The following is a 22,345-nucleotide window of genomic DNA, read 5'->3' on the forward strand; positions in this document are numbered from 1 at the left end:
AGGAGCCTGCAGCTGAGAGTTCCCTGTGGAAGGGAAACAGAAGTTTAACTGGGGACAACAACACTTGTTTATTTCGAAGCCTGTTGTGAGCCCATGGACAGGATGTACTGTCTATGGCTGGGGTCCCACTGCTCCCTTCCTCCCGGCATTGTTCCTCTTAGGAAGCTGGGAACTCAGGCCAGTTCTGGAAAGTCCCTAGGGCCTTCCCTGGCCAGGCCTGTGTCATGGGCCCCCCTGGAGAGCACCTACCTGTTGAGTACTGGTGTCCCATGACCACGTCCATACAATGTATCTGGGACTAAGTTCACCTCCATGTGCCCCACGGGCTCCTCTGAGTCTCAAGCTCTCACACAAGGTACAGACGAGACAGCAAAGTCCAGCCACTCTCTGGGGCCCTCTGGCCTTATTGTCCAGCGGCCACCTGGGCGTTGTGTTGACATACTTGGTGCAGTGATTTAATACCCGGTGTCAGGCTGATGTGGAGGGTCATTCCCATTTCTCTAGCTCACCAGCTGCCCAGCTGAGCCAATCCTGGGAAACAGAGAGGGTAACAGAGCTACCAGCATGTCCCCACATAGTGGTCCTGCCTGCTGCTTTTGGCTTCATGTGGGTTCACAGCTGCCCAGAGCAAACATAGTCAATGCTCAGAGCCTCCTCAAGGAGCTGAAGTCTCAGCATCAAGCTATGAATGGTCCCACTCACTACAAACTCTGATCGCTCCAAACCATTCCCTGCTCAGCACCCTAAGGCCTTGCAGTTGGGGAAGCTGACTGAGGGGCCGGTGGGGAGTCTAATCCAGGGGCCGGTGGAGGAGCAGTAGGGACTGGCCCTTGCGTTCTCATGCAGCCCACAGCATCCTGTGAAGCAGCAGCCGGGTTCTGTGGGCGCAAACGGCCAGGGTTCCAGTCCAGCTTGGCTGTGTGATATCCCCTCACCCCACAGTGCCAAGTGAAGAGACTTACCCACCCTGGGTCCTGGGAGGAAGCCAAGTAGACTATAAAGTCCTCTACGTGCCTGAAGGAATTTCAGTGGACTGGTCATGCTAGATCCTCACAGAGGGACTTCCCTGCCCGGTACCGGCTAGCTCCTAACAGGAGGTGGCAGGCCACTGGGCAAGTGATCAACAGGCCTGTCAACAGCTCAGTTAAGCCCCCAGCTGCAGTGCTGACCATTGACTTCTATGCCAGGCCTGGCACTGCGACACACAGAATCCCACGCGATACACAGATATCCACCCTCCTCTGTGGCTGGCCTCTCACTCCTGTGCTCCGTGGCTCTGGCTACTAGGAACAGCCAAGCAATTTCATGTGTCGGGTCATGCTCAGGCTAAAGCTACAGCTTCTGAAGTGGGATTATGGGCTCAGCATGTGGCCTCGGTAAGCTGACTCTTTATTGATGATTTTCAGAGGCCTGATGCTTCTCTGCCAACTCAGCACATAGCAGCCGCCTCTGAATGGCTTTTTAAATAAAGCTGGGCTAGCTCTCTCCAGGCCAACTGGCCAATCATGTCGTTTATTTTCCCACATGCAGAGCTCATCCATAAACACTAAGCACGTAATGGGCACCTGCCGTGTGCAGTACCTGTTCCAGGCACGTTGGAGGAAGCAAAGATGAAAAAACTTGAGCCATTAAAGCCAATTCTACCAGGAGCCATGCTGAGCCTCTAGTTTCACTTCTGTTCTCTTGGCCTTCTGCCTGAACCTCAGGCACAACTAAAGGAGGTGCCTCCTCCATGCGGCCCTCTCTGCCTGTCCCTCCCCCTCTGCCACCTGCCAGCGTGGACAGTTTGTTACCTGCAGCCTGGGCTCAGCTTTTGTTCCATTTCCTGGAGCTGCCGTGGCAAAGCACCATAAACTGGGTGGCTTTAAACCACCGGAATGTATTATCTCACAGTTCTGGGGGTCACGAGTCTAAAATCACGGTGTCAGTAGGGCCATGGTACCTCTGAAATCTCTAGGGAAGGATCCTACTTTGTTTTGTCCTGGCTTCTGGGGGTTTCCTGGCAACACTTGGGGTCCCTTGGTTTATAGCTGTATCACCCCAGCCTCTGCCTTTGTCTTCATATGGGTTTCTCTCCTCTGTGTCTGTGTCTTCACACGGTGTCTTCTCTGTGTCTGTGCCCAAATTTCCCTCTTATAGGAAAGAATACCAGTCATTGGATTACGGCCCACTGTAATCTGATATGACCTCATTTCCCCTTAATTATACCTGCAAAGGCCCTATTTCCAAATAGGAGCACCTTCACAGGGTCCTTGTGGACATGAATTTGAAGGGACGCAATTCGGCCCAGTACAGTTACCACCTGTCCTGAGCACGTGGCATTCAGTAGCAAGCAGAGGCCCATTCCATTCTCGCAAGTCATGGCCCCTGTGCCATCCCTGTGTACTCTGTGTGTTTCAGCAATGCCATGTCGGTTTCACTCCCATGTGAGGGGACGTGTCAGGAGGAAGCTGGGCAGGCAGTAGTGTGTGTAGACACCCACCACGGGCCATCATTATAAAGTTCTGTCCTTTGCAGCTGCTGCCAGACACGTCAAATTCTCTCTATCAAAAGCTGGATCTCTTTATTAAATAGTGAAATGACTCCTTAGATAACATGTGGCACAAACTGGAGAGCTGGTGACACTCAGAGCTATCCTGGCTGGCAGGCGGGCAGCGGCGTTCCTTCCTTCCTTCCTCCAGCAGTGCCCCTCTGGAGAAGGCCTTCCCTGGCTGGACCAGCACTGTCTGTTCAGAGCCACAGGCAGCTGAGTCCTGGGGCTCCCCCTTGCCATCACCCCATTATCCTCTCGCTGGCCTCCGAGGGAGTCGGAAAGGGCTCTGAGGATGCTGGCAGTGGGAACTAAAGGCTTCCGGAGCATGGGAGCTGCAGGCCAACTGCCTTTACTGCTGCCTTCTCAAGCTGGTTTTCTTCCTTTGCTGAGATCGCCCTTGACGTCTCCACAGTGTGTTTCTGTTTTTCCTTTTGGTGTTATCGCCACTTTGCTGATTTTCCCCTAACAAGTGCTCTAGGTCCCAGAGGGCAATGTTTTTCTGGATTAGAAAGTAGAACAGCTGATTTCTTGCCCACCTGTTTCTCAGACATCAGAAGCTGCAGAGAGGCTGAGCTTGACTCAGTCCCCCGCCTCCCCAGATGGCTTCATTTTACACCTAGGCTGGTTCCAGGACCCTAAATTGGGCTCTGTCTGCTTGTATGGGTGGCCCTAGAATTTGCATCAGGACCTCACAGTCTATAAAATCCATGGCTGTGGAATGGAAAATGGTACAGCACTTTGGGAAATAGATTTAGCAGTTTTTAAAACAAGTAAACATAAATGTACCACACAACTCAGCAATTCCACTCCTAGGCATATACCTAAAGAGAAAGAGAAATATATGTCCACTCAAAGGCTTGTACACAGTTGTTCATAGCAGCTTTATTTATCACAGCCAAGAAGTGGAAACAATGGAAAAGCCTCTCGGCTGGTGAATGGATAAACTAAATGCAGTAAATCCATATAATGGAATATTATTAGATCACAAAAACGAATGGAGTGATACATGCTGCAATATGGATCTACCTCAAATACATCATGTTAAGTGACAGAAGCTAGACTCAAAAGACCACCTATTGTATGATTCTATGTATATGAAATTTCCAGGACAAATCTACAGAGACAGAAAGATTAGTGGTTGCTTCAAGCAGAGGTTGGAACTAACAGTGACTGCAAAAGGGCACAAAGAATCTTTCCCAGGGTGATAGAAATGCTCTAAAGTTGGCTTGTTGTGATGGTTGCACAATTTGATAAGTTTACTAAAATTGTTCAATTGTACACTTAAAATGGGTGATGTTTACGGTATATAAATTATATCTCAATAAAACTGTTAGGATAATTTAATGATTGGAAAAAGAAGGAAACCAACAAATCCATAGGCAGGAGAGTGCAGAGACTAAAAATGTGAGCCAACTCCTGGCTTTTGGGCTTCCCGGCTGTGTGACCCTGGGCCAGTTACTTAACCTCTCTGTGCCCCAATTTCCTCCTCTATAAAATGGGGGTAACAATTTTACCTGCCTCATTAGGGTAGTATAAGGCTAAATGAGTTAATATTTGTAAAGTTATTTGAACAATACCTGATGCATAGTATTCATTATATGTGTGTAATTAACATTCTGTTGAAATTCTGTTAAGCTGCTGTCTATTGGGCTATGAGGAATCCTAGAGTTTGAGTACTCCCTCTCTTCATCTGAGAGTGAACACCAGACATCTTCGTGGAAAGGAGTGCTGATGGCTTGCTCTCCATGGAGGGTGGTTGTAGGTGCGGGAGGAGGCTGTGCCACCCTCTGCCATCTCTCAGCTTCTCTGAACCCCACGCTGCTGAGCAGAGTGATGGCCTGCTTCTGCTGCCTCACCGTGGGGTGGGGGGCATGGGAATGGGCACATACAAAACCACTGGAGACCCAGAAAGGGGCCCTGGGATTGAGGGACCCTGTGTCCAGGGGGCCCTGGTATGTGACTGGGGGCTGGATCCAGGTGGGTCATGGAGGTCTACAAAAGGGAGGGTAGATGGAACGAACTGGAAATGAGCCATTCTGACAAGGAATAATGTCAACAGGACTGCGGCAGCGGGGAGTACATTCCAGCTCACCCCACACTCAGAGCAACAACAGCTCTCCCAGCACCATGGAGACAGGAAGTAAACACATCGGTTTCCCTCTCCTGGTCCCTGAACTTTGAGCATGATGTGGTCAAGTGGAGAGAGGTTTCTGGCAGTCCCAGTGGCCCATGGCCAGGCTGGCCTGTATCCCTTTCTCTTTACCCCTTGGGATTTCCCAGCTTCCTTATCAACCCTCAATCACTTTGGGTGGGAGTGAGCTAGCGTTCCCCCTTCCTTCGAAAAGAAGCCACACACACAAAGACTTAGACACGAATGTTCATAGCAACGTTATTCATAAGGGTTCCTACCCCAAAGGAAACAACCCAAATATCCATCAAACGGTCAATGAACAAGCAAACAGTGGCACATGGATGCAGCGGAATGCTGTGCAGCGTCAAAAAGGAAAAACCCTCTAATAGACATGCCACAATGGATATCACAAACATGCTGAGTGAAAGAAGCCAGACCCCAAAACTATATCTTGTATGATCCCACGTATATGAAACTCTAGAAAAGGCAAAATGGTAGTGACAGAAAGCAGACCCGTGGTTGCCAGGGGCTGGGGATGGGCAGGACAGGAGTGGTTGGCTGCAAGGGGCCGTGAGGCAGCTTTTGGGAGTGATGGAAGTGTACTACACTGTGAGCATGACTATAAACGTTCACCAAAACTCATCAGACTGTGCACTTAAAATGGGAACATTTGATTGTACGTGAATTATATCTCAATATACCTGTGGAAACCACAGTACAAAACTGAACATACTCTTACCATACTCTCCAGCATTTGTGCTCCCTGGTATTTACCCAAAGGAGTTAAAACTTATGTCCTCACAAAAATCTGTACATGGATGCTTATAGCACCTTGATTCATAATTACCAAGACTTGGGAGCAACCAAGATGTCCTTTGGTAGGTGAATGAGTAAACAGACTGCAGTATATCCAGGTGATGATTCCACTGAGCATTTAATTCAGTGCTAAAAAGAAATGTGCTATCGAGCCATGAAAAGAAATGGAGGAAACTTAAATGCATATTACTAAGTGAAAGAAGGCAATCTGAAAAGGCTATACGTGTTGTATGATTCCAGCTATCTGACCTGGAAAAGGAAAAACCACAGAGACCATAAAAAGATCAGTGGTTTCTGGGGTTCAAGGGGAAGAGAGGGATGAATAGGAGGAGCACAGAGGATTTTTAGGGCAAAAACTTATCTGTATGATACTCTCATGGTGGATCCGTGGCATTATTCATTAGTTTAAACCTACGGAATGCACCGCACCAAGAGCGAACCCTAATGTATGCTATGGCTCTGGGTGATAAGGAGGTGTCCATGTGTCCATGTAGGTTCACTGGTAAATGTCCCACTCTTGCAGGCTGTTGGTGGTGGGTGAGGCTGTGCATGTGTCGGGGCAGGAGGCATGTGGGGACTTTGTACTCTGTGTTCAATTGTGCTGTGAACCTAAAATTGCTCTTTAAAAGAAATCTACTTAAAAATGAAAAAGGAACCACAGGGAGGAAGCTCATGAAGTAGAAGATGCCTGCCGCCCCAAGATACCTGGTATCCCCAGACCATGCCCCACCTTTGGTGATAGCCCCCACAGTCCCCAGGGTACCTGGGCTCCAAGTGAGGCTTAGCAAACGTTTCACTGATGGTGGGAGGGGTTTCCAGTCCAGTAAATGGGAAAAACTGAGTCAAGGGGCTGGGGGCACCCTCTGAGGGAAAGGACACCTCCAGAGTCCTCCAGAGCAATGAGGGGTCAGAATCCTCAATTGGCCTGGAAGTCCTGGCACCAACTGGCCTTTGTTCCTTGACAGCATCTCTCTCCTCCTCTGTATGATTTCCAGCTTTTCTTTTTCTTCCTCTAGTTACCCTGTGTTGTCCTGGACAGGTGAATGGGGAGAATTAACTGCATGGTGGCTCAGGGCCTACTGGCGCAGTATGGGATGACACACAGCTGAGCAAATCCACAGAGCGGCTCAGCCCAACCTTCCCTCCTCTCCCCACTCCTGGAATGAAGCCAAGAGGAGCCTCAATATTCGGAAACTGTTCAGTGTGCTCCCTAGAGAAGGCTCCAAGAGCCTGAGCTACAACAGGCCTCACGAGAACAGGCCTTTTCCTGGAGGACAGCTCAGAGGTCCACCTGGGCCCCTGGAACGGCTTTGAAGTGGCAATCTTACTGAAGATCTCCACCAGGACCCCTTTGGCTTGGGGAGTGCATGGTCCTTTGCTGGGGTGCAGGAAGGCTGCTGTGGGTTCTCATGTGGCAGAGAGCGAGGACTAGAGCCCTGAGAACCTGACTTCTCACAGGCAACTATTAGAGCAGCAGGCCAGGATCCTGATGCAGCGCCTGGCGGCCTCTGCCCCCCAGGGCGGTGCTCATCCTGCAGCTACCCATGGGTGGAGAGCCACAGAGCAGGGGCCCTGGAACACCTGTGTTTCTTGGATGGGCATCAGTTCTCTCTGGGCTCCTGCCAATCAGGCCAACAAGGTTTTGGGGTTTGTTTTCCCTGTAGCCAGGCGGGCTCAGACATAGCTCTTCTCAGCAAGCCTGACCTCTTAGGCTTTTCAAGACCTCAGCATTTATGAAGTGGGGCTCAGTCATAGCTCTTCTCAGCAAGCCTGACCTCTTAGGCTTTTCAAGACCTCAGCATTTATGAAGTGTGCCTCAGGCCTCTTCATGCTCAGGGCTGTGGGAGAGGGCCAGGGAGGAGAGATGCATGACTAGTTGGAACTACATGAGTGAGGCATAGGAACTCCGCAAAAAACTCTTGGTTTGAAAGACAGGGCACTGAATCAGAAAGTGGAGGGCAGAGATGGAGACTAGAGGATGTGAGTGTGGCAAAGGCTGGAGAACTGGTTTCCTCGGGGCAGCAGAGTGAGCAAGGGTGACAGCCGGACACCCTGGAGAAAGTAGAGGATGAGCCAATGAGAGTCAAGAAAACACTTGGTGAAAGACAGAAAGCTTTGCCCAAAGATCAGGAACAAGACAGGATGCCCGTTTCTGCTACTTCTTTTTTTTTTTTTTTTTTTGAGATGGAGTTTCGCTCTTGTTGCCCAGGCTGGGGTGCAATGGTGCAATCATGGCTCACTGCAAACTCCACCTCCCGGGTTCAAGAGATTCTCCTGCCTCAGTCTCCCAAGTAGCTGGGATTACAGGCATGCGCCACCACAGCCAGCTAATTTTGTATTTTTAGTAGAGACGGGGTTTCACCATGTTGGTCAGGCTGGTCTCGAACTCCCAACCTCAGGTGATCCGCCTGCGTCAGCCTCCCAAAGTGCTGGGATTACAGGCGTGAGCCACCACACCCGGCCCGTTTCTGCTACTTCTATGCAACATTGTACTGGAAGTTCTAGCCAGAGAAACTAGGCAAGAAAAAAAAAAAAGATATCTAGATAGTGAAATAAGCAGGAGAACCACCTTTATTTGCAGATGACATGATCTTACATGTAGCTGATACTAAAGAATCTACAAAAAAACTATTATAGCTAATATATGAATTTGACAAAGTTGAAGGATACAATATTAACACAAAATTAGTTATATTTCTATACACACTACAAAAGGAAAATCAAGAAAACGATTCAATTTACAATAGCACCAAACACAATGAAATAACTAGAAATGAATTTAACAAAGGGAGGGGAAGACTTGAACATTGAAAACTATGTAACATTGCTGAAAGAAATTAAATAAAATTTAAGAAAATAAAAAGACATTCCATGTTCATTGATTAGAAGACTTGATATTGTTAAAATGACAGTAATCTCTAAATAGATCTACAGATTTAATGCCATGCTTATCAAAATCCCAATGTGATGTTTTTACAGAAATGGAAAAGCTAATCCTAAAATTTGTATGGAATTACAAGGGACCCTGAATAACTAAAGCAATCTTCAAAAAGAAGAGCAAAGTTGGAGGACTTATACTTCCCAATTTCAAAAGTCACTACAAAGTTACAGTAATCAAAACAGTGTGGTACTGGCACAGGATAGACATATAGATCAATTGGATGGAATTAAGAGTCCAGATATAAACTCATACACGTGTGGCACTTGATTTATGACAAGGGTGCCAAGACCATTCCATGCAGAATAGCCTCCCAAGAAATTGTATTGGAGGGGACATCCACGTGTAAAAGAATGAAGTCAGAGGCCAGGTGTGGTGGCTCATGCCTGTAATCCCAGCACATTGGGAGGCTGAGGTGGGCAGATCACTTGAGGTCAGGAGTTTGAGACCAGCCTGGCCAACATGGTGAAACCCTGTCTCTTCTAAAAATACAAAAATTAGCTGGGCATAGTCATGGGTGTCTGTAACTCCAGCTACTCAGGAGGCCAAGGTAGAAGAATTGCTTGAACCTGGGAGATGGAGGTTGCAGTGAGCTGAGACCACACCACTGCACTCCAGCCTGGGCGATGGAGCAAGACTCTGTCTCAAAAAAAAAAGAATGAAGTTGCGCCCTACCTCATACCATATGCAAAAATTAACGCAACATAAATCAAAGACCTAAATATAAGAGCTATTACTATAAAACTCTTAATAAAAATATAGGGTAAGTCTTCATGACCTGAGATTTGGCCATGGATTATTAGATATGACACCAAGAGCACAAGCGGCCAAAAAAAAAAAAAAGATAAATTGATGAATTTATCAAAACTAAAAACTTTTGTGCTTCCAAGGACAACATCAAGAGAGTGAAAGACAACACAAAGAATAGGACAAAATGTTTGCAAACCATATATCGTTTAAGGATCTAGTGTCTAGAATATATAAAGAACTCCTACAACTCAACAACAAATAATCCAATTTAAAAATTGGCATAGGATTTACATAGGCATTTCTTCAAAGAAAATATACAAAGGACCAACAAACACATGAAAATGTGTTCAGTGTCTTTTTGTCTGACATCTTAGCGAGGCTGTAGTGTTCACCGCTGCTCTCTGAGCTTCGCAATACCACCCAAGGACAAGAAGAAGAAGAAAGATGCTGGAAAGTTGGCCAGGAAAGACAAAGACCCAGTGAGCAAATCCGGGGACAAGGCCAAAAAGAAGAAGTGCTCCAAAGACATAGTTCGGGACAAGCCCAATAACTTAGTTTTGTTTGACAAAACTACCTAAGACAAACCCTGTAAGGAAGTTCCCAACTGTAAACTTATAACCCCAGCTATGGTGTCTGAGAGACTGAAGATTTGAGTCTCCCTGGCCAGGGCAGGCTTCAGGAGCTCCTTAGCAAAGGACTCATCAAACTGGTTTCAAAGCAGAGTTCAAGTAATTTATACCAGAAATACCAAGGGTGGAGATGCTCCAGCTGCTGGTGAAGACGCATGAACAGGTCCAACCAACTGTACATTTAGAAAAATAAAACTTTATTAAATCAAAGAAAAAGAAAATATGCTCAATGAAATCATTAGTCAAAAATATGCAAATCAAAACCACAATGAGATACCCACTTAAATCTGTTCAGATGGCTAGATTTTTTTTTTTTTTTTGAAAAAAAAAATAACAAATGTTGGTGAGGATGTAGAGGAACTGAAAGCTTCATACCCTGCTGATAGGAATGTAAAATGGTATGGTCAATATGGAAAATAGTGTGGTGGTTCCTCAAGAAGTAAAATAGAATTACTGTATGACCCAGCACTCCACTCCTAGGTATATGCCCCAAAGAATTGAAGACAGGGGTTCGAACAAAACTCATGCAAGAATGTTCCTAGTGGCACTATTCACAATAGCTAAAAGGTGGAAACAACATAAACATCCATCAGTGGAAGAACAAATCAACAAAATGTGGTCTATCCATCCAATAGAATATTATTGAGTCATAAAGAACAGCCCTAAAGTATTAGTACAAGAAGTGCTGACACACACTAGGACATGGATGAACCTTGAAAACATTCAGCTGAGTGAAAGAAGCCAGTCACCAAGGGCCACACATTGTAGGATACCATTTATATGAAATACCCAGAAAAGACAGATTTAAAGAGACAGAAGAAGGTAGGTAGCTGGTTGCCAGGGGCTGGGAGTGGGGGGAGGTATAGGTTTTCCCTTGGGGGTGATGAAATATTCCGGAAGTCGATAGCAACGAGAGTTGTACAGCTTTGTAAATATACTAAACACCACTGAATTGTACCCTTTAAAATGGTTAAGATGGTAAATTTTATGTGATGTGTATTTTACCACCGCCACCACCAAAAACAAAAAGTTTACCTAGGACATGATGGGAACAAAAGGAAGGTGGCCTTGCCTGCCAGGCCAAGGCCTTGGAGTCATCGATGATGACGGGTGGGGGTGACATGGAAAGCCTGAAGGGTGTGGAGGATGGAAGGCATGAAGCAAGTGGGGGGTGCAACCTGTGTCTATAGATGATGCTGAAATCCTGATGAGGAGAAGCTGGGGAGCCATGGGCCTCCCAGGTTTGGGAAGCTCGTGTGTGTTTGTGCACTTCCTGTGAATAATAAGAGCTGGGACTTGTCTGTCTTGGCTGCATCTAAACTGAAGACAAATTCTCCCCTGGTTTGGCAGGAAACATTTGAAGCTATTGCCAAGACATCTGTTTCATCATTCTTGGCAACAAAAGGCATCCTGAGAGAGAGACTCAAGGCTGGAACTGGGAACATCCATGATTCTTTTTCCTTTTCTCCCGTGGGGCTTTAAATGAACGCTCCCAACCTCAAGGAGCCTGGGCTGCAGAGAATCTGGTGTTTAGGGAGAGAAATGAGTTGGAGTGGGGATGGGAGGGCAGGTAGTGCAACCAGGTGAGGCCCAAGAATATCCTGAAAACCCAGACTCCGTGGCAGAGTCTCTCTCAGGGGATGGGATGGAAGCATCTTCCCTCCTCTGTGACCTGCTTGGCTTCTGGCATGAAGAAACTGGGGGAACTGGCCCAGCAGAAAGAACACAGGTTTTGCTGTCAGACGGGCTGGATGTGAATCCCGGCTTGCTCACTCTCTAAGCCACCTTGAGCCAGTCTCTGTGCTCTCATCTGTAAAAAGGGTAATCAATGTCTACTCCACAGATTTGTTGTTGCAATTCAGGGAGGTGCTCACGTGAAACATGAGCAGAGCCTGGCTCACTGGAGTGGCTCAGGACATGCTCCTGGAATCCTCCAGAGAATTGGGCTGAGAGGCCACTGAGCCAGACTCACCTATCCCTGGACCTCAGTCGACCTGTCTCTAACACGAGGGGGCCTGATGCTGACTTTCTGTAATCTCATGACAGAGAACTCCATGCCCAAGGCTGTCCCGGGGCAGTCTTTAAAAGCAGGCTCCTTATTCAGGGGCTGAGAGAAGCAGAATGCGGGGTGTGGACTAGAAAGCTACTGATTCTGCAGCTGAGGGGTGAATGACCACTGAAGTGTAGACAGCCTCTTAGACCATCCCCGAGGCTCCATGGGGAACAGGGGCAAAAGAGGCATCCTCAGCTACACTGCAGCTCCTGCCTTCCAGAACCTCCCCTGAGTTTCTCAGCCCCTTAAGGTCTGATGAATTGTTATTTAAATATTTAAACATCATCAAGAGCACTTGTTAATTTCCAAAAAGGGAATCTGCAGACCCCACTCATTTAGGATGCTGGGCACCTTCTGAGGGCAGGGGTCTTGGAGGGCCCTCTGGGAAGCAGCGGACTGGGCACCTACCGAGCTCCAGCACTCTCTAGACCCAGTGCAGGCCCACTGGGCATCAGGCATAGCTGTCTCCATTTTAGGGAGATGAAGCGATTTGTATGAGGAGCTTACATAGCTGGGAAGCGGCTGAGCCGGAGTTAGAACCCATCTCTGGAGGGCCATGTAGGACCTGGGTTCCCATTAACAGTCTACTGAGTAGGCCAAGCATGGTGGCTTCCATTATTTTTTTTAAAACGGCTTCATTGAGATATAATTCATGTACCATATAATTCACTCACTTAAGGTGTAAATTCAATAGTTGTATTACATTCATAGAGTTATACAAATACTACCACAATCAATTTTATATTTTCATCACTTCTAAAAGAAACTCTATACTCCTTAGCCATCAAACCCCAATCTCTCTATCCCCTCAACGTTAAGCAATAACTAATCTACTTTCTATCTCTGTCTATTTGCCCATTCTGGACATTTTATATACATGGGATAATGTAATATGTGGATTTTTGGTAATTCTGACTTCTTTCGCCTAGCATACTGCTTTCAAGGGTCATCCATGTTGCAGCATGTATCAGGAGACCTGGGCCATTCCTTTCTAGGGCTGGATAACAATTCTTTGCATAGCTTTACCGCATTTTGTTTATCCATTCATTAGTTAATAAGCATTTGGCTTTTTTTTCACCTTTTGGCTATCGTGAATAATGTTGCTGTGAACATTCATGTGTAGTTTTGGTGTGGAGCTATGTTTCTATTTCTCTTGGACATATACCTAAGAGCAGAATTGCTGGATTATATGGTGATTCTACGTTTAACTTTTTGAGGAACTTCCAGACTGTTTTCTAAAGTAATTGTGCCATCTTATATCCCCACCAGCATGATATGAAGGTTCCCATTTCTCCACCTCCTCCCTAACAATTGTTAATATCTGTCTTTTTGATGATAGCCATCCTCATGAATGTGAAGTGACAGCTCATGGTGGTTTTGATTTGTATCTGATGACTAATGATGTTGAGCACGTTTTTTGGTGCTTGTTATTAGCCATTTGTATATCTTGTTTGGAGAAATGTCTATCTAGATCTTTTGCCCATTTTTATATTGTGTTGTCTTTTTATTATTGAGTTTTCGAAAAGAGCTTCTTATGTATTCCCGATAAACCTTTTCAGATATATAATTTGCAAATATTTTCTCCCATTCTGTGGGCTGTATTTTCACTTTCTTGATTGTGTCCTTTGAAGCACAAAACTTTAAAATTTTGATGAACTCCAATTTATCTAGTTTTTCCTCATGGGCTTGTGCTTTTGGTGTCATCGACTTTCCAGTTTTTAAAAACAATATTTAACACAGACAAATTTGACCATACCAAAACAGTCATCAGATTTCAAAAACTGTATACAAAATGAGCAATCATAAGGATTTGAGAATCTGTTAAAGAGCTATTGATGTTTTGGTTTTTTTCAAGCTCACACTTTAAAAACTTCTTTTTTATACTCCACTTTATTCCAAAAATAATTTGATGCCACTTTTGAAAATTTGAATAAGACAAAAAGATACCATAAATAAACAATTCTGAGCAAAATGAAAGTATGCATCTTGCGATGAAACCAAAAGTAAATTCTGTGCATAGAATTACATACACAGAGCTTCCCAGTGACCAAAGCAAAGAGGGAAATACAGTTATTTATTAATATAAGATTTGCAGGCATATGACATAAAAATGTATCTGTAGTTTAGAAGAGACATTGCTGTTTCTGGCATGGAGGCCAGAAATAAATTCCCCCCGCATGGCTCCTCCTAAAAGGAGAATGTGTCTGAATTTATCAGCTAGAAGAGAGCAGGTCTTGCTCTCTTCTAGCTGATAAATTCAAACACATGGATGACGTCCCTAATAACCTATCTCCTCACAGCCCAATTTCCTTTCCTTTGTATTTCCAAACCCACATCTTTCTGTCTTCCTGCCAACAGTTTCGCCACACACAAAATTGTCCTTGCTGTAGTAATCTTTCAAAAAACACAAATATGAGCCCCTTGCTTCCTTTCTTGAAATTCTTCAAAGCTCCCAACTGCCCTGATAAAATCCAAACTCTTCAACATAACTTACAAGATATGAGAATGGCGTGAACCTGGAAGGCGGAGCTTGCAGTGAGCCGAGATCACGCCACTGCACTCCAGCCTGGGCAACAGAGCAAGACTCCGTCTCAAAAAAAAAAAAAAAAAGACACACTTGAAAACTGGGTGATTTATAAAGGAAAGAGGTTTAATGGACTCCCAGTTCCACATGGCTGGGGAGGCCTCACAATCATGGTGGAAGACAAAGGAAGAGCAAAGGGACCTCTTACATGGCGGCAGGCAAGGGCGACTTGTGCAGGAAAATTTCCGTTTATAAGATCATCAGGTCTCATGAAACTTACAACCACGAGAACAGCACAGGAAAGACCCGCCCCCATGATTCAATTACCTCCCACCGGGTCCCTCCCACAGCATGTGGGAATTATGGGAACTACAATTCAAGATGAGATATGGGTGGGGTCACAGCCAAACCATATCAAACCCTCACTCGGATCTGCGTTCTCTTAGTTTATTCACACTTCTAACAAGCATGTGTGTTTTTCCAAGATGACGGCAGATTAGAAGCACCAAATTAAAGTGGCAAAGAGTTGCTACAGAATACTGATACTGATGGTTTATCAGTAGTGAAAGAAACTGGAAAATTATAAAAAGCAAGTCTAGATACTCAGTAAGGGAAGTAATCTGAAGCTGCTTAGTGCAGATACAAACTCTTCTGCTTAGCCAATAGCCCTGAAGATCAGCATATTATGTGATATGGTAGAATCTGCACCTTTCACAATGATGAAGCTAATGATAAACTATTTTCATTGTACTCAATTGCAAGAAGGCATGAGAATATGCAGTACTGTTTAGAATAATTTTCTTATACACTGGTTAATGTAAAACAAATTTTTAAGTATTAGTACTTGAATTAATAAAATATTAGTTAAAAAGAAAGTTTAACTCTCCGAAACAGTGCCCTCTTGTGGGTTTCATTAATTGAAGTTTGACTCCAGAGGGAAAGAATGACCACTCCACCCTAGAATTCTCTGCACCAATTTTTAAAAGAATAAAAAAATTTTGAAATACAAGAGAAATATATATTTTTTTATAAAAATACAGATAAACCAAAGGAAGAAAAAGAATTACACACAATCTCGCTTTTCAAAGATAACCACTCACATTTTAAAAGATTTTTCTTCTATATTTTCACTGTCTGTACATATGTATATGAGTTTTTAAACAAAAAATGTTGCTTATTTACAGTTTTTGTGAACTTGTTTCCACATATCATGAGGATTTTAATGTAGAAAATACAATCAGCATCGTCATTTGAATGTCCACAATCTGTGCTATTTTATGGCTGGTCTGTGTGTTACACAAACGTCTGTTGAACATTTGCGTTATTTCAGATTTTTCTGCTCCTGCTCTGATTCTGGGCCCCAGGGTGACTTTGTGGCTGATGCTGGAACCATTCTCTTTGGTTTGCTGGGTTCTCTGTGACTTGAAAGCATGATACATCTCCTGCTAGGGCCGTTGCGACTTGTAATAATGGCGCTTTGTGGTTTAACGAGAACAGGGCTCAATTAATCCCTCTTTGTCTGACCTCAGCCAACCTCGCCCTCAGTGGAAGCAGGATTCTTAGGCCCTTGGGACCCTATTGAGCTGTTGTCATAGTGATTGGTGCCAGGGGCAGGGTCACTGGGCCAGTGTCCCTAACCAGACCATCTCTGTCTTAATGACACCCGTAGATCACAGTTGTTCATTCCCAAGCGTGGCAAGAAAAGGGACTAACAGGCTACAAGGCCAGCGTTTGGTCCGACTGCACAGAGGCTGGGCTGTTGAAGCTTTCTGAGGCCTGGCATTACTCTCCCCAGGAAGGAAGCTTAACTGATTTGGCCAAAGAGCCCCCAAGGGTCCCCCTGGGACCACTCTCAGGCCCCTGAGGGCTCGCATCTGGAATCAGCTCTCACTGCTGTAACTAAGGCTCGCGAGGAACGCAGGCAGACAGGCCGCCTGTGACTTCACAGAGTGGAACTTCTTGTCACTTGATGGCAGGGCTGAATGAACCTTGGAGATTATCAGGCCTGTCTCCCTGGGGAACAGATGGGTAAACTGAGGCACAAGGAGCCAGACCTGATGCTGGCATATCAAGGGCGCAGTGCTAATCAGGCAGTCCCTCCCTACCTCCCACCTCCAAAGAAGAACATGTTTGGAGTCTCTTGTAAAACAATTGTTATTTTTACTGTAAGCTTTTAAAGTCAGATCTTTAAAAAAAAAAACAGAGTGCGTGTGTGTGTGTGTGTGTATTACACAAGAAGTCCATGAATACATTTTCCTTGAAAATAAAATGGAACATGGCAGATAAGGCTCAAAGCCCCTTTGACCTCTGTCCACAATCCCAGCCTGTCTCCAGAGATAGCATCCCGGTTTGGTGTGTATCCAAATCTGATTTTAAAATACCTAAAGCTCATTTGCCTGCCTTGGGTGGCCTGGACAATTGGGGTGACACAGGCCACGTCCCTAACTAGGCACGAGCCCAGGCAGCTCGCTGGGACAGCGGGCACCCGTTGGCTGCCTGTGGCTGGCAGGATTGCCAACATGGGATGTACTTCCCTGCTCCAGGGCAGGGGAAGGGAGGAATAGTGGGACCTGTGGGTACTGCTGTGTCCTCACTCACCCTGGGGCCAGGACAGCTCCTCCACCTTCTTGTCCCAGTTCCTGTTCCAGAATCCCAACAGCCCCAGCTACTGGCCCGGATTGGTTGCCCGGAGTCTGAAAAGAATAGACACGTTTCCACCAGGATTTAGCAGTATCTCCAGCAGGCCACAGGCCCCCAGGGGCGGTGCTGAGGCTGTGGGCTCCTGCGCTTGTCTCTGGTTTCCACCGACCTCACCCCATTCCCCCTACTCCCTACTGCCCTCCCTAGCATCTGTCCCTTCCCTCCCGGGACCCCTTGTCAGGGAGAAGCTCAGCTGACCATCTCAGTACTCCCTGGAGAAGAAAGGGGGAAGTTTACAAGAAGAAAATAAAGAGCCCAATTATATATTCAAAGAAGTACCGGTCCCTGGCCTGTTAGGAACTGGGCTGCACAGCAGAAGGTGAGCAGCAGGCCAGTAAAGCTTCATCTGTATTTACAGCCACTCCCCATTGCTGGCACTACTGCCTGAGCTTCACCTCCTGTCAGATCAGCGGCAGCATTAGATTCTCACAGGAGTGCGAGCCCCATTGTGCATGTGAGCCCTTGCTCATGCAAGAGATCTTGGTTGTGTGCTCCTTATGAGAAAATAATGCCTGACGATCTATCACTGTCTCTCATCCCCTGAAGGTGGGACCATCTAGTTGCAGGCAAACAAGTTCAGGGCTCCCACTGATTCTACATTATGGTGAGTTAGATCATTATTTCATTATATATTACAACGTAATAATAATAGAAATAAAGTGCACCAAAAATGTAATGTGCTTGAGTCATCCCGAAACCATCCCTCCATCTCCAGTTTGTGGAAAAATTGTCTTCCGATTTTTGTCTTCCCTGATGCCAAAAAGGTTAGGGACCGCTGAAGTAGGGGACCTGACCCCCAACTTTTAGCTGCCTGACCTACCCAGCCAGGATTGTCCCTCCTCACCAGGGCTGAGCCTGGCTCTAGGCACTGAGGCAGGGAGTCTTCAATAACGAGGCAGCCGGCTCCCCTGCCAGGCCCTCTCATCACAGCCCAGAAAGGATCATAAAAATCTTGAAAACAACAGCAAGGGTTTACGGGCTGGGAAACAGGAAGCAGGTCTTCTTTCCTTGAATCCTCCTAGTCCCATTCTATGAGAACCATCTATGATCTCAGTGCAAACTGTCTAGATTTCCATAATAAATGCATAGATACCATATTCAGCACTTTTCAGGGTTGTTTTTCTTTAATCAGCAAGAATTTTTTTTTTTTCTCAAGCAAAAAATCTTCTCCAGAGCGTTGACATGCATGGCATATAAAATCAGTAAGAGGGGAGGTTTCTCCGTGTGGAGAATTCTGCTTGGCAGAGGTACTCTAATGTTCTGTGGAACTGCTGAGGTTTCTACAGCACAGTTTGATCACCTCTCATGGAAATCAACTTCCTTTTCTTAGAGCTGAGAACGCCAACATGGAAGGTGAAGGCTTGCTGAAACCCCCAGCAAGTCAGTGGTAGAACCAGGAAGGCCCAGGTCGCCTGGAGCTCCGTCCAGGGCTCTAAAACCAGTATAAGACCGTCCTTAGCCTGAAATGATAAATTTAGACAAAATCAGAGCTATGAGGACACTTTGCTAGTCCAAGGCTGCCAGGGGAATGGTGTTGCCGTGGTTACCCTGGCCCAGGAAGTGACCTTTTGCTCCAAAGTCCTAGAACAGAGGCCTGCTTCCTGCTGGGCTCAGGGAGGAGGTCAATAAGAGGATGGCCAGGACTGTGGCCAAGGGCCTCATGCTGCTTCTGGCCTGTAAACTCCATGTTCTGAGGCCATGTCATAAACACAGAGGGGACCCTGGGGCCCTGGGGTGGCGGCCTGTGTCTTCCCTGGGCCTCCCTTTTAAGGAGGGATTAGAGATGACTCCAGCTCAGCCCTTTTATGTGGCCTCAATGGGAACTATGGCTGGATCCTAAACACATTCAAGTTGCCCAAATCCTACCCACAGAGTCCAGGGAGCCATGGCACCTGCTGGCTGCCATGGGTCTGCAATGAACGATCCTGATGGGGTACCTATGAGAGTCCAGCCAAGGAAACGCAGAGGGGGAAAAACACCAGGCCCTGAAGGAGCTGAGATTTGTGTGTAGGACAAACGGAGAAATGGGTGCTTCAGACACAGCAGGAGGAGGGCTGTGATGGGGAGAAGGACAGAGTACGGCACAGAAAGGGGAAGAAGGGACCACTCTGCCCACTTGTATGTAGGTGGGGGGAAGAGATAAAAGTAATTCTCTTAGTCCTTTCAGGCTGCTACAAAAACTGCCATAGACTGGGTGATTATAAACAACAGAAATGTATAGCTCATGGTTCTGGAGGCTGAGAAGTCCAAGGTCAAGGCATCAGTTGATTTGGTGCCTGGTGAGGGCCTGCTGTCTGGTTCACGGACTGCTATCTTCTCACCATGTCCTCACATGTGAAAGTGGCAAGGCAGCTCCCTGGAGCCTCTTTTATAAGGTCACTAATCCTATTCGTGAGAGCTTCACCCTCATGACCTAATCCCTGCTCTAAGGCCTCAGCTTCTAATACCAGAGCCTTGGGGGTTTAGGTTTGAGTAGATGAATAGAATCTTGGAGGAACACAAATATTCAGATCGTAGCAATAAGCTTCCTGGAGGAGGCGGTATCCTAGCTGGGGTCTTGAAGGAGTTTTGACAAAGCAGCTAGTATCAAAATACTAAAGGGCCAAGGCAGGAGCGAGAGGTATCTGGTACACCCAGAGGTGGGATTAGAGCAGTGTCACTGGGAAGGAGGGGAGAGTTGTGAGAGCTTTAGAAATTTGAGTCACATCCTGTGGGTCAGCGGTTTTCAAGCTACTGTGCCCTAAGGAGCCCTAGGTTTGGTGAAAAGACCTCAGGGCAGGAGGTAAGCTCTGGACCACTCTGCTTTACATTTCAGGACTCCACACAGGATCACCTTTGAACTAAGGTCCCAGTAATTAAGAAAGAACATGGGAAACTGTCATCAGCCATGCGGGAAGCTCTTGTTGGTTAGTCTAAGGCTCTGTCTCCTGGTATGACCTTTTTTTTTTGGCCACTTGGAGGTGTCAGGGGCCCCAAGAGGCCTGCTCCCCTGATGGGCCATGATGGATGGACGTGACCATCACCTCTGCCCACTTCCCTGCCCAGCAGGGGACTGTGGAGACAACTCCAGCCAGCGGCTTCCTTGGCTTTGAGGCTAGTTGTCTGTGGTCTCATTTGCATTTATGTCACGGAAGAGTCAGCAGGAACCAAAGATAGACCTAGGGAAGAAACCAGCCATGTCGAGGAAGGGCCGCAGCACAGAGCAGGCTGCAGTCCCTTCGTAGAGAGTCAGGCAGGCAGGCACGGGCTGTGGCCAGAATCACTGGTTGCTACAGGATCAGCAAGGCCCAGCCCAAACCCTCCCTCTTCCAGGAAGCCCTCCTGCTGCCTCAGGGGAACTCCCTCTTTCTGTGCCTCTGTGCCTCTGTTAGAGCAGGAGTCACTGTGAGGAGGAGGATGATGATAGGGTTCTGCTCCTGGTGAGTGCCTGGTGAGGAGTTTTCTATGCATGACCTGGACCCCCAGGGCACCTTTGTACAAATTAGAAAAGGATCCCCCTTCCCGTGGGTAGACACAGCTCTGTCCCAGGGTAGATACAGCTCTGTCCCAGGGTAGACACAGCTCTGTTCCAGGGCCATGGCGTTTCTGTGGGTCACAGCCATCTGTCCAGCCTGAAAAGGAGACAGCTGCTGTGATCTCTGCCCACAGCTGGGAAACTGAGGCCATGTCACATTAGGGCACCTTCTCCCAAGGCTGCCGAGGCTCTCACTCCCTGCTCCAGCTGTGCAGGCTACAAGAATGTCTCCCTCATTCAGGGAAGTGGCATGCCGGGCTCTGTCTATCCCGAGATGCTATGATCTGAGTGTTTTTTTACTCCCGACAACGTGTATGTTGAAATTCTCACCAGCAAGGTAAGGGTATGGGAGGTGGGGCCCTTGGAAGAGATTAGGGCATAGGACAGAGCCCTCCTGTTTGGGATTAATGCCCTTATAAAAGAGACCTAAGGAAAACCCCCTTGCCCCTTCCATCCATGAAGATGCAGCAAGGCAGCCCCCTCCAGGAATCAGAGAGCCAGCCCTCCCAGACACCGAAGCTGCTGACACCTTGATCTGGAACTTTCAGCCTCCAGAACTGTGAGAAATACATGTCTGCCATTTCTAAGCCACCCCATCCATGGTATTTTGTTGTAGCAGCCTGAATGGATTGAGACAGGGGACCTCACTTCCAGCGAGTCTCAGAGGGCACTTGGCTAGGCCCAGCTAGAGGCTGGCCTTGTTGCTGCAAGTCCTGAGCCAGAGGACAGCCTCTGCCACCAAGCACTATGGCCACCTGAGAGACAAAACACAGAGCCGGGCCCTAGCCTAACTGCCCTGTGAGTTCAACCCCAGCACAGGGAAGGAGCCGTCTCTCCATTGGGTCATTGATGCCTTCCCAGCAGGCAGGCCATGCCAGCTGCCTCAATGCACCAAAGTAAGCTCAAAATGGATTTGTGATGCCATCAGCCACTCATTTCAGACCCATTCACCTCCTCCAGGATCTTTTCTCTATCATCAGGCATCCATAGACTCACATGGATGTGTTGCCCAAAGCCCACTCACAAAGCATCTAACCCAGCCTTAGCACACCTGGGCCCCCGCTCTCCCCACACCCATGGCAGATGTCACTAATGGATCACTGCACTTCTTCCTGTTAAGCCTGGATTGAACCTCAGAATCCTTCTCAACCCAGTGGCACAGCCAGAGCCATCTGAGTTGGAATGTGTAAGATGCAAGCTATTGTAGCCATCCCCGAGGGGTCGATGCCCAGATTTAAAGATGACAAAACTGGGGACCAGCAACAGGAAGGAAATTGTGCCAGTCACAGAGCCCATCAGCAGCAGAGACATGGCAAGAAGCCCATGTCCCTCTTCTGAAATGGAGGCTGTGGTGGTTTTCATCAGGGAAGTTTTAGGGGACTCCTCACAGTTAGTGTTGCAGGCCCTGGGGCAGCCCTTGTACATTCCTTCAATGCCGGCCCTGGAGGCCCATATCCCAGGCTTGAGTGCATCAAAAGGACCCACTCTTCCATCCCCGTGGCGGCTCCAGGGACCAGCAGGGGCAGCAGGGCGGGCCTGACCTTCATACACAGTTCCCTGCACACACTCGGCTAACTGTGACCAGGGTGAGAGCGGGCGCAGTGGGGGAAGGTTGTGGGAGGAAGGGTCAAGGGCCTCTGGTGACTCATGATGTGGGCTCAGGGAGTGTTTGCTGAGCCAACATGTCTGGCTCGAAAAAGATGATCACCAGAGGCTGAAGTGCAGGGGCCTCATGAGAACCGAGGTACACCAGGAGC

At 47.2% G+C, this 22,345-nt stretch overlaps 1 pseudogene; it reads left to right on the forward strand.

The window, feature by feature from the left end:
* Positions 1-4,404: 4,404 nt before the first annotated feature.
* On the forward strand, positions 4,405-14,017 carry LOC134756748 (small ribosomal subunit protein eS25-like; annotated as a pseudogene).
* Positions 14,018-22,345: the final 8,328 nt, after the last annotated feature.

This window comes from Gorilla gorilla, chromosome 12, assembly GCF_029281585.2.
Source record: "Gorilla gorilla gorilla isolate KB3781 chromosome 12, NHGRI_mGorGor1-v2.1_pri, whole genome shotgun sequence".
Classification (NCBI taxonomy): Eukaryota; Metazoa; Chordata; class Mammalia; order Primates; family Hominidae; genus Gorilla; species Gorilla gorilla.